Source organism: Rattus norvegicus, chromosome 16, assembly GCF_021556685.1.
Source record: "Rattus norvegicus strain SHRSP/BbbUtx chromosome 16, alternate assembly SHRSP_T2T, whole genome shotgun sequence".
NCBI classification, from domain to species: domain Eukaryota; kingdom Metazoa; phylum Chordata; class Mammalia; order Rodentia; family Muridae; genus Rattus; species Rattus norvegicus.
This window is the reverse complement of record NC_141549.1, coordinates 11,722,501-11,732,500: the sequence shown is the minus strand read 5'-3', so window position 1 is coordinate 11,732,500 and position 10,000 is coordinate 11,722,501. Positions and strand designations below refer to the sequence as shown.

The following is a 10,000-nucleotide window of genomic DNA, read 5'->3' as shown; positions in this document are numbered from 1 at the left end:
GGAGAGGCAGAAATATAGAACGAGAATAAAAAAGAGACAGCAAGAGAAACAAATAGAAACAGAAAGAGAGACAGAGAGAGAATGAGAGAAAGACAGATAAAAGAGAGAGAGAGAGAGGTAAATGAAGAGAGAGAGGGAGACACAGAGCAAGACTAAGAAGGGAAATTTCTGAAACCCACAAGAAGCTCTGAGAACTATCAGCTATTCGTGCACACGTGCGCGCGCGCACACACACACACACACACAGATACACACACAAACAGACATGCATACACACAAATAGAAATAAAGAGAAAAAGAGAGAGAAAGCAAGAGAGAGAGAGAGGGAGAGAGAGAGAGAAATAGAAACAGAAGCAGAGACACAGAGAGAGGGGGGTGTAACAGAGAGACAGAAAGAAGGAGACAGGAAGGATGGGAAACTCCTGAAACCATCAGGATGCTCTGAGAACTATGGACTTGGAGATGGGCACTCACCTCCCAAACAGCAGGTCCAATACCTGAAGGGGTGTCACAAAGCTTCTATATGTAGACAGAAAAGTTAGGACAACCAAGGGGTCCCCTTCATGCAGAGGAGGCACCAGCGTGCTCATCTGCTCAACCACAGTCTGGGCCCTGATGTATGACTCCCTCCTGGACTCCATCAGGCTCTATTGAGAGAAGCATTCTCATCCTGAAAAGAGATCAAAGTGGAGGGGTCAAACTGGCACAGATGTACAAAGGTCTGATTGGTTCTCCTTATTCCAAATTTCCCTGAATTATTTCTAAACCAAACACCCAGAGACAACAGAGTGGTTACCTGGTCTATGTGGTAACCACTGTATTGGGAAAATGGCCAAAGGTGTTGAAGGCAAGAGTGAAGCCTGTGCCTCCAGACAGCATTGTGGCCTTCCCTGTTGTCCTTCTTGAGGACAGCAAGACAACATCCTGCCCTCTCTACTGTCTCTAACAAGTGAGCCTGCAGACCTTGCTGTAAACAGTGAGTTGCATGGTTACCATGGTTCTGTATTGTTAGGTCATTTGAAAAGGGTGGTTCTATTACTGTCCCTTCTTTCCTTAAAGGCCCCCATGTCCACACCCATTTCCTAGGTGCACAAATTAACATCTGTATACATCTGTTTCCCACTCCACTGTTCCCAGACATATCTCAAAATCACACCTCAATTTTGTAAGCTGAGTCTCTACTGTTGAACTGCATCTGTATCCATACTCATAAATTCAGCCCTAATTATCCCAAATTAACATAACCATAACCTTTGCATGTCTCCTTGCTTTTAAATGATCTTGTATGTTTTCTGTGTGGAATGAGATCACATGTATTCCTGTGAGAGCCAGCATCCCCACAATGTCAGTGTGCCTGCACAGGTATTGTCTGTCCCAGAGTCAGTTTCCACCACCACAATCATTTTAGGGCTTAACCCAGTAGGTGTAAAGCCATTTGTGGACAGAAGACTGAAGAACAACTACCAGTTTACAAGATGAAAGCTGGCACCCTAGCCCTCTTTCAGAGGGGATTCATCCTCCATTGCTGCTTCTTTCAATTCCAACTTGAGTGATTGTCTCCAGTGTTGGACTGTGACCTGTTACCTGCAAGAAAAATTTCTCTTCTCTTTGTAGCATTAAGTCCTGGTCCTTATCACAGCAACTGAATGAAACTTGAGCAACCATCACCACCCTTTCTCTGTCCCCACCCTGTGGTATGTGGCAGCCATCACTTCTCTACTTCCTCATCTCCCTCACTCCCTTCTATCCCATCTCTTCCTCTGTATTTTTTTCTACTCTTACCTGTGGTTTTGCTCCAAAGTCATTCAATCTTCATTCCCTGGTCAACTCCCTCCTTCAAACAGAGTGTCTGTGTCATGATTGAGCAAACCAGAGAGCAGAGGAATCCACATCATGTGCATGATTTCAAACTTCCCTGCTACTCCACAATGGTGGGCAGTGTTATATTAAATTATTAACTTGTTTCTCTTGCCAAATGAAGTAGACTTGTGTTCATTGCTCCTTTGATCTTCCTTGGGATGTTTTCTTAGTTTGTTTGGTTCCAGTACCCAAAAGTTTTCAGGTTCTCCTGCAAGTCCACATGCATGTGCATGCGAGTTCCTCATGTACATGTGAGGAGGACATGCACATGAGAACATTATTACATAGATTATGTGCATTTTTGCCTGGGAAGGCATGAAAGTACATGAGAGTTCTTACATGCATACTTGCTAACTTGCATGTACATTTGTAGGTCTGTGTACATTCGTCTGTTCCTATGTGTTATGTTTGTGTGTGTTTGTGTGTGTGTGTGTGTGTGTGTGTGTGTGTGTGTGTGTGTGTTGTTAGACATGAAATCCTATATATGAAGGATTATGTGACAGGAGGATCATGTGCCAAATATCTAGGGGACTGATCATGTCACCTAGATGATGCCACAAAACTCCCATAGGTTCCTTACATCGGCACAGGCAGGAATCAGGGAGAGGCCACACTGCACTAAAATTTATACATATAATTGTGATAGAAGAGCAGTGGAAGACAAAATATTACCACCGACACAGCCATATTGTGAGTTAAGAACATTGACTGTAAGGCAGAGAGTACAGTAGAGGAGCCATAGTGTGGAGCAGCACAAATTGTGGAGTCCAAGATGCCTGGCTTCTTCTTCATTTTTCTTGACCTGAATAAAACTTGGTAGATTAGCACAAAGGATTGCTAAATCTTTTCACCATTCTTAATTGCTCAACATCCCCATCTTCCTGCTGCTCTTAAGCCTAAACTAGTTCAAGTCCGGATGAACACATGCTTTTGTTCTATGGTTTTTTTTCTGTTATTTAAAATTTTTCTTGCATATTTCATTTTTAGATTTCATAAATTATTGATTTTATCCTACATATCTCCTCCCCATCCCCAGTTTCTATGAGGATGCTCCCACTCGCATCCACCCAGTCAACCCACAACACCCTGGCAATATCTTACACTGGGGAATCGAGACTTCACAGAACCAAAGGCTTTTCCTCCTATTGAGGTTGGACAATGGCATCCTCTGCTACCTCTGTGGCAGGATACTTGGGTTCTTCCATGTGTAGTCATTGATTGTTGGTGTGGTCCCTGGGAGCTCTGGTGGGATCTCTTTGGTTGATATTGCTGTTCTTCTCATGGGTGTGCAAACCAATTCTGCTCCTTCAGTCTCTTTATCTAACTTCTCTATTTGCATCCCCCATTCATTACAAAGGTTACATTTATAGCTGTAGGGCTCTAGCAAAGCCTCTCAGGTGTCACACATATCTGGCTTCTGACAACAAGCACTTCTTGGCATCAGGAATAGTGATTGGGTATGGTGGATGCATATGGGATGGATCCCCAGGTGGGGCAGTCACTGGAGGATGTCCTTCTCTTACATCCAAGCTCCAGTCTTTGTCTCTGTATTTCCTCCCCTGAGTACTTTGTTCTCCCTTCTAAGAAGGAATCAAGCTTTCACATTTTAGTCTTCCTTCTTCTTGAGCTTCATATTATATGAATTTTTTCATAGGTATTTCAAGCATTGGACTAAAACAGTATTTTCAACAAGTAAATGCCATGTGTATTCTTTTGTGACTGGGTTACCTCTGTCAGGTTGGTATTTTCTAGTTCCATTCATTTGCCTAAGAATTCATGTTGTCATTTGCTTTTAATAGTTCAAAAGTACTACTGTGTGTAAACATATCACATTTTCTGTATCCATTCCTCTGGTGAAGGACATCTGGTTCTTTCCAGGTTCTCGTTATTATAAATAAGGCTGATATGAACATAGTGCAGCATGTGTCCTGTTACATGTTGGAGAAACTTTTAGGTATATGCCCAGGAGTGGTAAGGCTGTGTCCTCAATTAGTACTATGTCCAATCTTTTAGATAGTTCCAGAGTAATTTCCAGAATGGTTGTACCTGCTTTCTATTTCACCAACAGTGGGGGAGTGTTCCTCTTGCTCCACAACCTTGCCAACATCTGCTAGCACCTGAGTTTTTGATCTTAGCAATTCTGTCAGTGAGAAGTAAGTTGATATCCCAGGGTAGTTTTCTTTTCCCATTCTGTGATGACTAATGATGTTGTACATTTCTCATTTTTAATTAATTATTTCTTTCATTCATGCACTCATTTATCATCTCCATACTTCATTCTGCTTAGGTCCAAACCTGAGTGTTCCATAAGCCATATGTCTGCCCAGTTACCCTGGTTTGCCTCCCAACTGACTCCACATGCATGTGCCAACCCTACTCAGCCCACAGGACCCCTAAACTTCATGAGGCCTCCAGTCTACTGAGGGTTAGCTGTATCTTCTATAAATGAACCCAGACTCAGGAGTCCTCTGCTATACAAGTGTTGGAGGCCTCATCTCAGCTGGTGTGTGCTACCTGGTTGGTGATCCACTGTCTAAGAGATCATAGAGGTCCAGGTTAATTCAGACTGCTGGTCCTCCTACAGGGTTGACTTCCTCCTTAGCTTCCTCCAATTTTCCCTAATTCAACCAGAAGGGTCACCACCTTCTGTTCTTTAGATGGGTACACATTTTCTTTGGTGCTTTTTAAGCCATTTGGGAATCCTTGGTTGTTAATTCTTTATCTCTGTACCCTATTGTTAATAGTATTATTTAATTTGCTGGAGTTTAATTCCTTGAGTTCTTTGTATATATTAGTTATTATCCCTCTCAGATGTAGGATTGGTAAAGAACTTTTGCTAACCTGTTGGTTGCCATTTTCTTCACTTCCTATGTCCTTACCTTACATGATTTGACAATTTTATGAGGTTCCCTTGGTTGATTCTTGATCTTAAAGCATGACACCTAGGTGTTCTTTTCAGGAGATTTTCCCCTGTGTCTATTATGTTCAAGGTTCTTTGCCACTTTCTCTTCTATTATTTTCAGTGTATCTGGGTTTATATGGAGGACTTTTGTCCACTTGGACTTGAGCTCTGTACCAGGAAATTAGAAAGGGCCAATTTCCATTCTTCTCCACGCTGACCTCCAGTTGAACCAGCACCATATGTTGAAAATGCTGTCTTTTTCATGTTGGACAGTTTTAGGTCCTTTGTGAAACGCAATTGACCTTAGGTGTGTGGGTTCACTTCTTGGTCTGCAATTTTCTTCCATTGATTTACCTGCCCGTCTCTATGTAAATACCATTCAGTTCTTAATAACAATTTTTTGTAATACAGTTTTATAACAGGGATGGTGATTTACTCATATGTTCTTTTATTGTTGAGAATAGTTTTGGATATCCTGGGGTAATTTTTGGTTTTTATTTTTTATTTTTTGTTTTTTTTTCCTTTTCCAGATGATTTTATAAATTGCTCTTTCTAATTCTAGCTAGAATTGAGTTGGAATTTTAATGGCAATTGGATTGAATATGTAGATTGCTTTGGGCAAGATGACCATTTTTCTACATTAATCCTGCTAAGCCATTAACATGGGAGACATTTCCATCTTCTGCGAACTTCATTGATTTCTTTCTTGAAAGACTTGAAGTTCTTGTCTAGAGATCTTCCAGTTGCTTGGTAAGAGTCACACCAACATATTTATAGTATCTGTGGCTATGGTGAAGGGTGTCATTTCCCTATTTTCTTTCTCATCCTGTTTATCCTTGGGTAGATGAAGTCTACGAACTTGTTTGTGTTAATTTTTTATCCAACTACTTTGCTGAAGTTGGAGTACTCTGGTGGACTTTTTGGGGTCACATATGTATACTTTCACATCCACTGCAAATAGGGGTATTTTGACTTCTCCCTTTCCAGTTTATATCCCTTTGACCTCTTTTGGTGAATAAAAGCTCTGGCTAGGACTTCAGGAATTATATCAAATAGGTAGGGAGAGATGGGCAGCCTTATGTAAATCCTTCTTTCTGAGGGATTGGTTCAATTTCTCTCTATTTAATGTGATTTGGGCTTTTGGTTTGCTGTATTTTGTTTTTACTATATGGAGGTATGGGCATTGAATTCTGGCCGATCAGGACATTTTTATGTCAAACCCATAAGCCAGGCACCCCTACAGAAGTTTTTGAAAATGAACAACCCAAAAGAGGGGAGGGAAATTTCTTCAAGACTCTTAAAAAACATTCATAAAGACAACACATTACTTTTGTGTTCTTGAATTCTTCTTCTGTTCTCCTCTGATTCTGTGTGTATCCTCCTGTGACTGTGTGTCTGTCTCTCCACTTCTTACTCTGTCTGTCTTTCTGTGTTTGTGTCTTTGTCTCTGTTTCTTTCTCTCCATATATACCTCCCTCCCTCCATCCCTCCCTACATCCCAGCTTCCCTCCCTCTCTCACTTTTCCTATTCTCTTTCTCTTTCAACTAGCACTATCTGCATCATGTCTAGCAGTTCCTCCTTCATTCATCTTCAGAATAGGGTAGACCTCTCATGTATATTTAGCAGCCATGTCTTCTCAGTTTGTATTAAGTTGTGCTCCTCCTCTTCTATTAAGGCTAGAGCATGAAACCCAGTGAGGGGAGAGGCTCCCATGTACAGGCAACAGAGACAGCCCCTGTTCCCTTTGTTAAGACTTTACAAGAGCATGAACCTACACAAGTTTTGTAAGGTGTTAAGGGCCTATGTCAGTCATAGGCTACCAGGTCCACATGCAGGATCTCTGGTAGACAGTTGATTTCCTGTATCCTATGGACTCAGTTTGGTTGGATGTATTTCTTTCATCTTGTGCTCTCCTTTAACCCTAGCTCCTACAAAATTTCCTCCAATGTTTCCACAATGTGTTCCAAGCACTATCTAACGTCTGTTTTTGTTTCTTTGCATTTGTTACCATCATTTTTAAGCGAAGGTTTTCTGAGGACAATTTGGGTAGGACTGATCTCTGAGTATATCAGAATATTGTAGAAATCATTTCATTGGTATTTTTTCAATTCACTCTTTTCTATCCTGTCTCTGTGTGTATCTGTGCCTCTGGGAGGTCCAGATTCTTGTTCTTCGTAATCCAGGCATTGCGAGGGGTGGACACACACTCATGGCATGGGTCTCAATTGTGTCAAGGCATTGGTTAGACACTTTCACAATTTCTTTGCCACATTTACTACAGCACATCTTATAGGCTGTAACAAAAGAACGTGTAATATTTTGTGACTGGACTGATATCTTAATGTGTCCACTGGAAATCTTTCTGGTTACAAGAGAAGACTGAATATCCCCAACTACTATGAATATAATATGGTATCACCCTTCATAGATTCCTAGAATCTTACACTGCACTAGGTTTCCAGCTTTTCCCAGGGATATCCCCAATTCTAATTTAGACTCCAAAGACTCTCTCCCATTGTCCTCCCCAATTGATTCCTCCTTTTCCCATCCTTACCCTTCATTTAGATTCCTCCCATATCTATACCCCACCGCAATATACCCAATGTAGATGTCTATTTTGCTTCCCACTCACAGTGAGATGCATGCATCTGTACCTTGAGCCTTCTTATTACTTAGCTTCTCTGGGTCTGTGGATTGTAGCATACGTGTTCTTTCCTTCAAAAATAATTTCAACATATAAGTGAATTTATATTATGTTTGCTTTCTTTATCCATTCATTTGTCAGAATAGAACAAGATGTTGATTTTAAGAGCTGGAGAATACTCCAGTGCATAAATGTTAAATATTTTCTTTATCCATTCTTCAGTTGAAGGACTTTAGTTTGTTTCTAGTCACTACCAATAAAGATTGTATGACGATAGTCTAGCAAGTGAACTTCTAGTATGTAATTTTTTCTGAAAATCCAATGTGTTGACTTCCAAAGTGGTTGCACAAGTTTGCCCTTCCACCAACAATGGAAAAATGTTCCCCTTGCTCTACATTTTTGTTAGCATAAGGTGTCACTTCCTTTTTGGATTTAGCCATTCCTACAGGTCACATGGGATCTCGAAGTCATTTTATCTGCATTGCCTTGATGACTAAGGATGTTAAACATTTCTCTTAGTGTATTTCTTTAACTGGGTGTGTTCTGTTCTGAATTCTGTTCAGATCTGTTGATCCATGTACCCCCAGCCTTTGGGCATGTCCACTGTAGAGGCAAAATGTGGAGGGTTGCCTGCGCTTACACCAAGAAAATGGATGCTCCGGGAGTGGAAAGTGAAGTTTGAGATGTGAAAAACCCAAAGCTGGGGATTCCTTGGGTCCCAGGCATCTAGTCTGCCCTAGAAAATTCTGCATGTTTCTAAGAAAAATATAAACCCTAACCATAATACAAAACCTTTTGACTTACAATGGTGTCAGGTCTGTAAGATATGCATGTTCTACTGTGACACAAATATTGTGGGAGTAATGAACAGATATCTTACTTGACTTAAGATTCACTCCCTGACATGGATAACATACCTGACACTGCTTGGCTGACCATGATCCTGAGACTAGATAGTTCAGTGACCTGGGGAAAATCTAAGTAGGATTGCTCTACAAAAGAAAGAATAAAAGAGTGATTTCTAATGATCTGTTACACTCATAAACCAGTGCCTTGCTCAAGCAACATCTGAGAAGGTTCCTCCTGAAGCAGATCACAAGGCATACTCAGGCCCAAAAGCAGACCTTATGTAGAGTGAGATACCTTGGAACACTCAGTCATAAATTCGAGCAGTGGCCTCATGTACCCATCCTTTACTCAGGATTATCACCTCTTGATAACACCTTCCAATTTAATGTTTAGTATTTTATGAGTGTACCTAGGGAAATAAACTCTTCTTAAGTGCAGTTCTCATGTTCACCACCAAGTGGAGGTTCCTGGTTTCATTTTTGTAATTTAATTTTTATATATCATTATTAATTATATGTTGGTTTTTTCTCGTTTAACTCTGCAGGTTCTTTCTATGTTTATATAAAATGGATTTCATGTTATGGGTTTTAAGGGATTTTATGCCTATGCTTAGCCATGGAGAAGGTGTTTGTGACATCGTCACCCCTGCTTAATTGCTGATTGCAGTTGCTGTCTTCTGGGGAGGGAGCATCATTTTGGTTTGAGGAAATGACCAGTGAAAGAATGACTGTATTTGTGCACTAAGTCAGAGACTACATACCTATTGCTACATGATCTAGATTATTTGTATCTGTAGAGTAAATAACATTGGAATATTACATCATCAATTATCATAAATAATAAATAATTAAAATAACAATTAGTTGTTTAATACCAGAAGGGAGTCTGTTTGTCAAGTCACAGGATGAGTAGATGGGAGGTGATCAGGCATACATATAAACAAAATGCATTGTGTACATTCACAAAATATATTCTTCATTGATGAGCACCTTCCTACCCATTGAAAAGCTTTTTCTCCTTCCAAACTTGCATCAATCTGCCTGCATAGATCTATTCATTACTGAAATTCTTGCTTAATTCTAGAGTTGTATTTGACTTCTTGGCTTAGCACAATAACTTTGAACTTTGCCTATCCTGTACCATGTATGAGCACATACTAAATTAATCTGTTCATCTGCAGCAGATCATTGGTGCAATTTTGGATTTCTGATTTTAATTCTTTGAGGTATTTACACATCATGTGTAACAAGATAAATTAGTGAGTAACAATTTAAATTACTCACGTCATGTGAGTAACAAGATAAATTAGTTGTCTTTATATTTTTGAAGAACTGGCAAAATATTTCTAAAAGTAGGTAATGTATTCTACATGTGCCCTAGAAATGCGCCATGATTCTATGATTCCCCATCCTCCCTAACCCGTGGACTATCTGGGTTAAAAGGTAGCTACTTCTGTGTGAATTGAATTGTAACCCCTGGACAAAAGTGGTACCACTCCTCAGGTTTAGTTTGAATACTGAAAGTTAATATTGAGTATTATTACATGTGATTTAGTAGTGGTGTGTACATCTTCTTTAGAAAAGATACGATTTAAGACATTTACCTTTCATAATTTAAGAATGTCACCTAATTCTTTTAAATGTTTTTGTTTTTATTTTTAAGTTGTTTTGTTCCCTAAAAAAGTTTGAACAAACTTAAAATAATTTATCAAATAGAATATTCATAAATTGTACACATTTTCTCT

The 10,000-nt window shown here is 39.8% G+C and overlaps 2 long non-coding RNA genes across 3 annotated transcripts in view; one reads left to right on the top strand and one right to left on the bottom strand.

Moving 5' to 3' along the window:
- The window catches only part of LOC148000389 (uncharacterized), a 319,504-nt gene that overhangs the window by 81,089 nt on the left and 228,415 nt on the right, over window positions 1-10,000 (top strand). The gene's annotated exons all lie outside the window — the stretch shown is intronic.
- LOC148000391 (uncharacterized) overlaps window positions 9,900-10,000 on the bottom strand; it is a 2,113-nt gene continuing 2,012 nt past the window's right edge. Inside the window, exon 3 of the long non-coding RNA XR_015639642.1 lies at window positions 9,900-10,000. This exon is cut by the window's right edge and continues 742 nt beyond it. This is a non-coding gene — a long non-coding RNA (uncharacterized LOC148000391).